At 38.1% G+C, this 12345-nt stretch overlaps 2 non-coding genes across 2 annotated transcripts; both read right to left on the reverse strand.

Annotated features, from left to right (window-relative positions):
• Positions 1-1985: 1985 nt before the first annotated feature.
• Positions 1986-2084, reverse strand: LOC147892632 (U6atac minor spliceosomal RNA). The gene has a single exon (XR_015542395.1). It is a non-coding gene; the product is annotated as a U6atac minor spliceosomal RNA (small nuclear RNA).
• Positions 2085-2687: 603 nt separating this feature from the next.
• On the reverse strand, positions 2688-2786 carry LOC147892633 (U6atac minor spliceosomal RNA). The gene has a single exon (XR_015542394.1). It is a non-coding gene; the product is annotated as a U6atac minor spliceosomal RNA (small nuclear RNA).
• Positions 2787-12345: the final 9559 nt, after the last annotated feature.

Raw genomic sequence — 12345 nt, forward strand, 5'->3', positions numbered from 1 at the left:
CATCAACCTTTTCTATAGATGAATGAGTAATTGGTGCATCTATCTCTTGTGTATTTGAGGTTTTCCATTTTGATTCCTCATCAAAGATTACATCTCTGGAGATAATGACCTTGCAATTGATGGGATCATACAACTTGTATGCTTTTCTTTCTTCACTGTAGCCAACCACGATGTAGTTACGTGACTTCACATCCAATTTCCTACTGATGATCATCATGTATGTGGGAATACGCTAGGCAACCAAATATGCAGAGATGCTGGCTTGTGTCCAGTGAATGCTTCACAAGGTGTCATACCCTGTATTGGTTCGGTAGGAAGCTGATTAAGCAAGTAGTTTGCAGTGGCTATTGCTTCTATCCAATATTGATTCAGAAGATGCTTCTCACTAAGAATTGCTCTAGCATTGTCTGCTAAAGTAGCATTCTTCCTTTCAGCTCTTGCATTCTATTGAGGAGTATTCCACACAAGTGACCGTGTATCGGTTTGGTAGGAAGTTGATTAAGCAAGTAGTTTGCAGTGGCTATTGCTTCTGCCCAATACTGATTCGGAAGATGCCTCTCACTAATAATTGCTCTAGCACTCTCTACTAAAGTACAATTTTCCCTTTTAGCTATTGCATTCTGCTCAGGAGTATTCCACACAAGTGAATTGTCTTCAAATGCCGTGACTTTTGCAAAAGTTCATGAATGCTGAAGACATGTATTCACCTCCTTTGTTTGATCTCATGGCTTTGATATTTTTGCATGTCTGGTTTTCTACCATGGTTTTGAATTCTTGAAATCTAGAAAAGACTTTAGATTTCTCTTTCAAAAAGTAGACCCAACAATATTTGTTGTAGTTGTCGATGAAAGTCAAGTAGTAAAGTGAACCATTGATGCTGCAGGTATGGGCATAATCCCATACATATATATGTATCAAATCAAGAATACCTTTTGCTCGAGAGGTTCTTCTACTGAAGTTGGTTTACTTTTGTTTGCCGAAGCAGCATGTTTCACAAACTTTTCCAAGAAACTTGTCCAAGAAACTGTAGCTTAGGAATCCCAATTGCCATATTCTGATTCTTGAGATTTATCAAGCTCTTAAAATTGACATGACCATATCTCTTGTGCCATTTTGTGGATAGTGGCATGATCTGTTGTGATTGAGCTGACATGGCATGAAAATCTGGTACTGTATCTAGCATTCTGAACAAGCATCCTTCCTTGACTCCTTTTCCTACTAGCTAAAGTCCTCTAGGTTTGTATTTGATAGTGCATTCATCTCCGTCAAAGGTGACTCAGTAGTTGTGTTCCATCATTTGACCTAATGACAAGAGGTTCTTGTTGAGCTTCAGAACATAGAGTACATCTTACCAATCCTTTCATACCAGTGAAATTGTTCATAGGGATAATGCATGTCCCTTGAACTGGATTCGGTGTATTATTTACTGTGTAGATGACATTCTTCCAACCTTCTAATGGTTTCATCTCTGTGAACCATTCTTGATGCTTTGTCAAATGACTTTGTTGTTGATGATGACCACTTCTTTGGAATGATCTACCTCTACCTTTGCTTCTATAAAAAGCTGTGAATGCTTGATCATTGGAATGACCTTTGTGTGCATGAATAGCCTGAGTCCTGAGTTCTTCACAAAGTTAAACTAACTAAAGTAGTTCGAGTGTCAAAATTTGCCGTTGAATGGCAATACTTTGGACTAGATTATCGTATCCTTCTCCTAGTCCATTCAGGATGAGTTGAACCATTTCTACAGGATTCATGGTATCTCCTGCTAAAGTTGATTGTTATAATCTTTAATCATGAGTACATAAGTGTGATTGGTTTCACTAATGTTGCGAAAACTCTGGTTAATTTGGTTTCAACTCCAGGTCCTCACTGTCATTATATGCATTGAAGAGTCACTAAATGTGAAGCTTGTTGAGAGATGTTTGGAGAAGCTTAGAGGCCTTCCATTTAGGAGCAAAAGGAAGAGGTATTGGTAAGGTACCACAAAATGTGGACTCCTTAATCATGTGTTCAAAGGAAAGGCCAAAAAAAATTCCATCCTTATCAAGGAGATGCTAATAATCTCTCCATCCATCATAATAGAAATTAAAGAGGGATTATATGTAACCTAGTTTAAATTTTCCATGAGAAATTATGAATGACTTTTTATCCAAGTTATAGTTTGCAAGGGTTACAAATTGCATTTATATATGCATTACATACATACATTAGCATGCAGATCTCAATACACAATATCATGAACATGAACATCCTGAAAATCTCAGGGAACAAATTATCATGCAATTAATAAAACATCCCTCGAAGCTACACATATTCTAAGGCCTTATCGAATTTCTGTGGACCTTTGGTGCCAAACGATGGGTTAAAGATACACGAGTATGATTCCTTTTTAGGAACCAATGACACTCTTGATATTTGAAGCATGTTCCTTCATGGTTTCCTTAAATGGTTCATTGAAATTCAATAGCTCTAACATGTTTGAGGGAATATAAGTGCCTGAGTTTTTTATGGAATCTCAAGATTTCATCGCTGACTGGAGGGCTATTTCATTGTAGAGCCTCCACTTCCTCACTGTCATTGTATGCATTGAAGAGTCGTTGAATGTGAAGGTTGTTGAGAGACATTTGGAAAAGCTTGGAGGCCTGCCGTTTAGGGGCAAAAGGAAGAGGTATTGGTAAGGTACCACAAAATATGGACTCCTTAATCATGTGTTCAAAGGAAAGGCCAAAGGAATTTCCATCCTTATCAGGGAGATGCTAATCATCTCTCCATCCATTGAAATAGAAATTAAAGAGGGATTACATATAACCTAGTTTAAAGTATCCATGAGAAATTATAAATGACTTTTTATTCAAGTTACAGTTTGCAAGGGTTACAAATTGCATTTATATATGTATTACATACATACATTATACATACATACATACATACATCCATGCATGCATGCATACATACATACATACATACATTAGCATGTAGATCTCTGTACACATTATCAAGGACATTAACATCCTGAAAATCTCAGGGAACAAATTATCATGCAATTAACAAAACATCCCTCGAAGCTACACATATTCTAAAGCCTTATTGAAATTCAGTGAACCTTTGGTGCTAAAAAATAGGTTAAAGATACATAAGTGTAATTCCGTTTCAAAAACCAATGACACTCTTAATATTTGAAGCATCTTTCTTCATGGTTTCCTTAAATGGTTTATTGAAATTCAATACCTCTAACATTGTAATATCTTCTTCACTATCTTCCCTAATAGGTCTACTTAAATTTGAATCTCCCTTCCCTTGAGACTCAAAGCTGCCCTAATTCAATCTATTCAATTTAACCTTGTCTAGATTCACACAACTGTGTCATACAAAGTGTGTTCAGTGGAATTATCAATCCCATGGAGGTAATCTATGATAGTAAAATGTAGACATTAGTAGAAGCAGGTAAATATTTACATCATCCTCTTGAATTCATCTATACAAGAAAGCATGACAAACCTTGGTAAGCGGTATCTTTGAATACAAGAAGACTTCCTAGCATGAAAACTTAAGTGACTAGGATAGCATGAGAGTCCAATGGTGCAATTGACTTTTGTTAAAATGATCAAAACTGAAGGCAAGAGTATTATCAATGTCCAACAATTGTGAGTGGTAAGAAAATTGTATCACTGCTGGTGACCCAAGGGATAGGATTGACACTATAGGAAAGTAGAGAGGTCCGTCTTAATGTGGCTATAGTTTCAATGAAAGAAAAAAAGGTGGGTAAAATCTCAATGAAGAGAGCCAAAATAATCCTCACAGCCAACTTTTCAAAATGCTAGGAATGTCTTTCCTGAAACAAGATCATGGAAGCACACACATGCTGGTCACATTAGAACAACAAATTAGTATTCCTTGTGGTTGAATTGAAACAAGTTGCATACCATGAGGAAAATGCAAATATTCATTCACCAACACATGATTAATTGGTGAAGGAAATAGCGCTAGCTCTTCATAGATTTTTATTGTCAAAGCAGAAAGCCATGGTGACACTACCACAAAAGTAGTTCATTTATGTTGTAGGCAATTAGCTTTTGTGAGCTTGTTTCCTCCAATTCCATCAACTCCCACTCTCTTATCATACATTATATGTCTCTACACATTTCTGGTTGGATTAAAGAAAAAAAATATAAACCCATGCTTAGTGAGCTCACGGACCGAAACATATATAGTAAAGATGATACCTACACTGTTGAGGCAACAAACATTTTTCATGCACAATACCCCTTGCTCACAAGTAGCACCTTCATGTCATATTTCTTGCAATAAGCTCTGATTTCTACTCTTATTGCTCAAAATTTTTAGAATCCTTCAAATTCTAGTTAGCATCTCATAATCTAGGAGCAAAGGACCGTTTTGTTCAGCCATACCCCATTTTTATAGATGTTTGGAGCAGCATTAATTTGTGAAGTGGAGGACCTTAGCCATGAGAGTAATAGTTAAATTTTAAAAAAATAATATTCATAGAAAAGAGGTACCTAGACCTATCTTTTTCTCTAATGGGCAATTGGAACTATGCAAGTAAACAGCTATAACACCAGGGCTAAGAAGGGATAGAAGAATAATGTTAGGGATAAGAGCTTTTCCTTCTTGATTTTCTAATGTTAGAGGGTTAATGGAACCTGGTAGAAGTGAGGAATTAGCTTTCTGGCTGAGAGCTAACACTTTATTACCTCTGTTTCCAGCATTACAAGAAGTCAAGGCTTGTCGAAATCTACTAGAGGCTAGGTTTAAAACTATAGATAAAAGAAGAGTTTGGTATTTCACTTCACATCTAGAGGGTAAGGGTGGGACATCCATTGGAGTTTTATCTCACTACAATGGAGGTGTCACTCAAGTAACCATTGATGACCATAATAGACGTTTGATGCTTAAATTGTCTCCATCCTCATACCAAGTAGCCCCATCCTTTTTGTAGTTCTCTGGTATAGGTGCTTCATGGCCATTGATTCAATTTGGACTTCAACAATTTTCAAAAATTTTATGCTGATTGATGAGCAATTTAGTATAGCATCTTTTCTATTTAAGAAGGTAGTACAATAGCTTTGGAATAGAGACCTTTTTAGATGGAAGACATGGCAAGAAATCAGAAGGGAATTTTCTCTCACAAATCAAAACTAGGGACGACATCATGAGTAGATTGGAATTATGGAAGGGAGATATTAAGTGGAAGGGTGGCTTCTTAATTATACATAAAGAGTTCAATTGGTTAGGGTGCTCTTCCATTCTTTCCAATTGCTAAAATGGATGACCTTTTCAAAACTCTTAAGGTTAGATGGAAGTTGAAGAATGGTAGAGATGCTTGGTATGCGAGGTTTGACAAATTATAGGTTAAACAAGTTCCAGAGATCTAGTGGCTATGGTAGTGTTTCAAACTCTTGCCATAAAAAAGCACCTTGTATATAGTGCTTTAAATTCTTGCCATAGAAAATTGCCATAGAAAAGTGTAAATTTAGGGTTTGAAAGTGCTTTATATAGGCTTTGTAAAAGTACAAATTTTAGGACCTCTTTTTAAAAGTCCTATTAGGACCCTTTTAAATTAGGATTTATTGAGTGTTCCCCCTTTGACAACATAGATGCTATCTTCCAAACACAAGCATACAATTTGAAGCCCATGTACTCAAGTGCATCTTCATGAGATTTATAATAATACTTTGGTGTCAAGCATGATACTTGATTCATTGTAGAGACATGTATGATCAAAGAATAGCTTCAATACAAAATCTCATGTAATGCACATGATACCACCACCAATACCTTCTATCATTGAAGTAGTTTGCCTTGGCTTAATATTGTGGCTTCTCCATGCCTTAAATGATCCAAATAGAGAGAGGCCACCATTTCTTTACAAGCATTGTCCATGAGCATAGAGGATACACTGTAGACGTGAATGAACATCTTTTTAGCAACATAGTGATAGGATAATTACTCTGTAAGGCATAATATGAAACTCCCTCCATGCTTCACCATTAACTATATAAACTCTTTTAATCCATTCCTAACCTTTTAATAATACATCTTGCTTATTTGACCCCAATGAAGACATTTTATCACTCAATTGAGCTTTGGACACACTTGTATTCTTAGAGTCATTGTTTGAGTATGACCCATGCTACTATGAGATAATTATGTTCTTCTTTTCCAAGATTCTATTGAATAATTATCTCCTCACCTTTGTTTCATCGATGGACACTTTTGTAGGAAGATTGTGTGTTGCCTAAGGAATTTTTTGTCTACTATAATGAAAAAAACCAAAATAATTTTTTTAACATAACAATATCTTGGTTTTCTATTCATTATTGAAATATTAAAATAGACTATTAAAAAATATTCATACACATCATTAAAACAAAATATTTAAAAATATTCATAGTACATACACATAGTTGAGAATGCCAAGATTTCTTTATTTTAAAATAGGACTTACATATAAGAAAGACACTTTAGTTTGCATTCTTTCCTTCTTCACATTTCTTGAGCTCATCTTCCTTAGATGTTCAACTTCCTCTTTTGCTTATTCAATACTATAGCTTGCACCCAATAGATCCTGATACATTTTGTCAGGTATCACTTCTTGAGATAGTTTAGTAGTGACCTTGGTAGCTATCTTGGGGGCTTGAATACCAACGTCTTGATGAATAGCTTGCTCTAGACCAGCCTAGGAGGTTTCAAGTATAGGTTCATCACTTCTTGGTTGTACATTACAGTATGGATGAGTTCATCAGCTATCAGCAGATGCAAGCTCCTCACTACCAAGCTCTTGACTAATATGATATTCTAAACCAATTTCGGCGGTTCCAGGTATAGGCTCATCACTTCCTCGTAGTACATCGCAGCCTAGATGAGTCTATGAGGTATCAAATGCAAGCTTGATAGTACATCTACTTTACTCATCGTGTTGATACTATATCCTTAAGTACTCCACTTTCCTATCCCTTCAAAATAGCCTCTTTTTGAGGTTTCAAACTCTAAGTTTGGACCTCCATTGCCTTCCCTTTGCCTTCCACTACAATAATTTCTCTTTCTTCCTTGTTGATACCTGCCTTTATGACCAATGGAACCTCAATGGTGCTTTGAAATCTCTCGTCCATTTTCACCTTTGTTTGTAGTTCTAGATGTGAGCTCTTTGATGTAGAGCTACCAGATTTAGATTCCCTAAATGCAGAGCTACCATTCTTAGTAGTATAATATGAGTGCCTAACTATGTTCTCACTTGAGTCCCTTGAGTTATCCTACACTCCCTTACTTGAGTCCACATATGAGCTCCCTTCCTCTTTATTATAGAATGTGGGCATGTAACTGAATTAAGTATCCAACACTCAATCTGATGGGGGGAATCAATGATAATCACATCAATACCTTTGTGTAATATAGTCTCTATAGCTAACCCCATTCCATACAATGCCACATTTCGACCTTTCATCCGATAAGGTTCTACCATCTCTTGTATCAAAGAAGGATGCTTTGGATAGCAATAGTCAAGAGAAGAAGGGACTAATTTTAATGTTTCTTTCTCTCAAGAAAGGAGCCCAAGAGTCTTTTGGGGGACTTCAAATGAGAAAGTAAGATCACTCAACATTGGATCATCACTTTGCAAGCCTCTTCAATGCATTAGATGGAGAGTGATACTACTAGGAGCTAGTTTTTTGGCCCATCTTGCATCCTCATATACCTTTCTTGCAAATTGCTCATCGAGATTTCTTTGATCGATAAACATAGAAGCTTAATTGATGTTTATTGACTGCATTGAATACAGTGTGGTTCCCCATATATATTGCTCATCACCTTTAGAGCATAGATCAATGGTTGGTTATAAAAGTATCTGCAAGAAGTGACTTTGTAAGTTTGGCTTCTTTAGCTTCTTCATCCTTGCTATCACTCTATCATCATCACCCAACCTCTCACCTCATTGTAAATTGGGTCACATTTTGGTCAACTCTTTCAGCTCAAGGCATTTTTTCTCCTCTTCGATGTACAACCATAGCTTCCACATGAGCATCAAACTTTAGATGGTGTCTCTTTCTTTTCCTTGCCCATTTTGTAGTCTACAATTGTGGTTAGACAGTTGGGGCTGAAGGTGAAGGTGGTACAAAACCCTCAAAATATCCAAGTGCACCACCATCTTGACTGTCCCGAATATTTGGCAATGCATCCCATATAGCCTTTACAGGACACAAGGCATCTCCTATATATGGAAGCTTTGCAAAATTTGACACTTTCTACAAGAAGTACTTCTTGAGTTTGTCCTCAACTTTGTTACACGTTGGCCCATGTTTTCATCATATGGCTACTATAGGTAGTCCCCATGAAGGGGCAAGAAATTTTTTTTGGATGCCACATGTCTTTTTGGATGCTACATGCCATTTCAACTACTGAAATGCCATGTATAGACAAAACTTCAAGGGGTCATAACTTTTGATGCATAACTCAGATTGAGATAGTTTAGAAAGGAAAATTACTCAAAACTTCAAGCTCATTTTGATCATGTGCTTAGATTTAGGATTTGGAAAAAAAGGAAAGGTCTATCTCAAATTGTTGTTGGCCACATACATGGCTCAAAAATCATGCCAAGTTGGAGTCCCACTCCCCCTCCTTTGTAGTAGCCATGCTACCTCTCTCACTCCCCAAGAAGGCTGGTGAGATTGTGAGAAAGGCTCCATAGCTACTTTTATATACCTTAAACATTGAAAGCACCCCATGCTTATGGGATTAGACTTTCTTTCACCGACATGTCATACAGTGCCTTCTTGAGGCATTATTCCTTTAAATAGCCACCTTATCTAATTAGCTACAATATATTTCCATATGCCTCATGAAGGGTTGGGCCACACAACCCACATTCCCACACCCCCCCATGGGCCAAACACCAGAAACAACATCCTAGTAGGGATGTTTTTATTAAAGCTATGCTTATATATTAATATAAAATCTTGGTGAAAGTTTTTAAGCTAATTTTTTTAGTTCTCAATATTGGTAGAATGTAGTACTTTTTTATATATTTTCTTTTGAGTTATGAAGGGAAAAATGTAAATCTTGAAAAAAAATTAGTTTTTTTTGCATAATAGTTTCAAATCCTGACAAATGTTTAAAACATATATTTTTATTATGGCATACGAACTTTCAATGCCAATATTAAATTTTAGTTTCTTAATAAAATTAACTTGAAAAAATCATCCATGCATCTTGGCCTTGAAACACTAGATCTTGGTGCCACGTGACAAAATATGAAGACGGGAGAGTAGAGTGGAGATGAGGAGAGAGGGCACAGCTAGAGGCACACCACAAATGACTAATTGTACTTTAGATTTAGTTGAAAATGTAGAATATATACAAACCCATTTAGGCTTAGGGTTAGGACATCTAACCCTTTCCTTTATAGCACTCTATTGGGTTAGTGCTATGCACATATGATCACATGACGTTGAGCATGGTCTCTCAAAACCTTCCCTCAAGATCAACATCATGAAGTAGGCCGTCCCTCAAGATGATGAATCTGGGGAATTGAAGAAGGACTGAGCATTACATTACATCGCACCCCTTTAATGGGAATGTCCTTCCTTTGCGTCAAACCAAGAGCTTGTCGGTGTTTCTCAAAAAGCTCTTTACCGAGTGGTTTGGTAAAGATGTCTGCAACATTCTCTTTGCTATCACAATGCTACAATGTGATGTCACCAAGTAACACTCTTTCTTTAATGAAGTCCTCTCTGACATCAATGTGCTTTGCTTTGAAGTGATATAATAGATTCTTGGCCAATGCTTGAGCCAATTGATTATCACAGTATATTGTTGTTGGCTTTGACTCATCAAAGTAATCTGTTTCTGACAATAGTCTTCCAAGCCATATAGCCTCACATGCACCTGTAGTGAGTGCTCTATATTCTACTTTAGTCGAAGACAAAGAAACAGTTGGTTGTTTGTTTGACAACCATGATATAGCACCTTGACCAAGGAAAAATTCATATCGATGTGTGGATCTCCTGATCTCATGATCTCTGGCATAGTCACTGTCATAGTACCCATGCAACCTTGGATGACTTCCTCTGTATTCTATCTTAAACTATCTTGTACCTCTGATGTATCTCAAGACTCTTTTGGCTGCATTCCAATGAGAATGTTTTGGATTTGCCATAAACTGTGCAAGTGAGCTTACTACATAATAAATATCTGGCCATGTGATAGTCAGATATATAAGAGATCCGATGAGCTGCCTATAGTACCTATCATTGACTATAGGCTTTTTTGAATCTTTAGTAAGTTTCAAACTCTATTCCATTGGAGTGGCTGTAATCTTGGAATCTGCCATATGAAACTTCTTCAGGAGACTATCAATATATTTGAGCTGACTCATAAAGGTGTTGTCTGAATCTCTCTAGAACTCAATTCCAAGACAATAGTGCATACGTCCAAGATCTTTCATGTCGGACTCTGTAGATAAGTCTTGTTTTAGCTTTCTGATGAAGCTATCCTTGCTTCCAGTCACAATCAGATCATCTACGTACAAAAGTGCAATAGTAGTGGCACGCCTTTTGTACTGGATTTTGCAATTGAAATCCTGCATGAGCTCATACCATCTAGTCTTATGACCACACAAGTTTGAACGAGTACGTAAGAACTTCTTCCCCATCGCCCCTCCTCCCCCTCCCCGCTGCCTCCTCCTGCCTCTTGCCACCGCTCTCACTCTCGCCTCCTCCACCTCCCCTACCTCCTTCTCTGCTCCCCCCCCTCTGCCGCTGCCTCCCCCTCCCACCCCAGCAACTTCCTCCCCTCCATCCTCCCACCTCAGTCTCAAACCTCTCTCTCTCATATCCCTCTCTCTCTCCTCCCTCTCTCTCCCCCCTCCACCCCTCCATCCCCCCACCTTGCTCTCGAACCTCTCTCTCTCATACCCCTCTCTCTCTCTCTCTCTCTCTCCTCCCTCCCTCCTTTCCTCCCTCTCTCTCCCCCCTCCACTTCCCTCTTCCTCTTGGAGGCCGCGTCCCCTAGGGCTCCTCTCCTTCTCTCTAAACTTTCTCTCTCTCTCTCTCTCTCTCTCTCTCTCTCTAATTCCTCTCTCTCTTTCTTTCTTTCTCTCTTAATCAAAAAAATTTACAAGTATTGGAAAAAGTTTGTAACTTTGCTCTCTGGTAGGGTTGAAGGCCTTGGAGGTTCGTCTTGTGAAGGCACATTTGTTGGAGGTCCAACACTGTTGTGCTACTGCCGCCCTACCGTCGAGGTAGCCTTGGAAGCTGCAGAATTGTAGCTAGGTGTTTGGAAGCTTTTCTTCTCTAAGTTGCTCTTGAAGTCACCTCTGGCCGTTGCTTCATTGTAGGGAAGCCTCTGAAGAGTAGTTGATAGGCTTTAGAGACTCAAAGTTCTCTAATGAACAAGGGACTCATCTGAAGCAATGGACTCAGATCCCTCCACGTATCTTTTGGAACTCTCTCTCTCACTCGTTTCTCTCAAAAGCAGAACTAGGTCTCTCAATTGAATGCAAACCTTTCTCAATACTCTCTCTCTCTCTTTCTCTTGAAGAAGAAGAAGAAGAGACGGAAAATCTCTCTTTCTCTCTAGGAACGGAAATTTGTTCTCAATTTAAAACTAAAACTAACCTAGGAGAAAAAAAAAACATGAGCTCCTAAGACATGCCTACAACTAATCTAGGAATGGGAGCAATCCTAGTAAACCACTAATGAGCTAAACTAGGAGAGCTAAACCTATGCTCTGATACCATGAGAAAGAGACAACATGTGATCGCCACTAAGCCTAGTGTGAATAGATGAGCATAAGAACTAAGGAGGCTCAAAGCACACTAAATAAGACATGAGAGGGAGATAGCAAATCTATATGTCTTGCAATGTATGTGTTCTCAACAATACATGATAGGCCTCTTATATAGAGAGTTCCCTTTGAATAGTCAACACATGTGTGATCCTCTCATCCACATCTCTCCTGGTGGATATCCTCAATCCACATCGCCACATCATGTAGTCCACATCTTAGGGTGGCTACTTTAATACATTCCTTATCACATACCTTTGCCCTTTAATCTATGTGCTCATGGCACCATATCTCTCAACATAAACCTAGGTGGTATTGACTTTTTTTCAGAGAGCCACACCCATCCGATAAGTACTTGGTCAGATAACACACCTAAGGGCGTGTTTTTTTACGGATGTGCATATCATTAGGGGAAAAACCGTGTATAATGCATGATCGACCATGCAAAGCATATCCGATGTTCACAATACTTTGGACGCACCTCAACCTAGTTGAAAATGACTTGCATACAAAGTGGAGCCCCCATCTGAGAAGTACCTATTTGAA

This window comes from Dipteris shenzhenensis, chromosome 16, assembly GCF_047967505.1.
Source record: "Dipteris shenzhenensis isolate YYH24624 ecotype China chromosome 16, Dip_SZ_1.0, whole genome shotgun sequence".
In the NCBI taxonomy this organism is placed as follows: Eukaryota; Viridiplantae; Streptophyta; class Polypodiopsida; order Gleicheniales; family Dipteridaceae; genus Dipteris; species Dipteris shenzhenensis.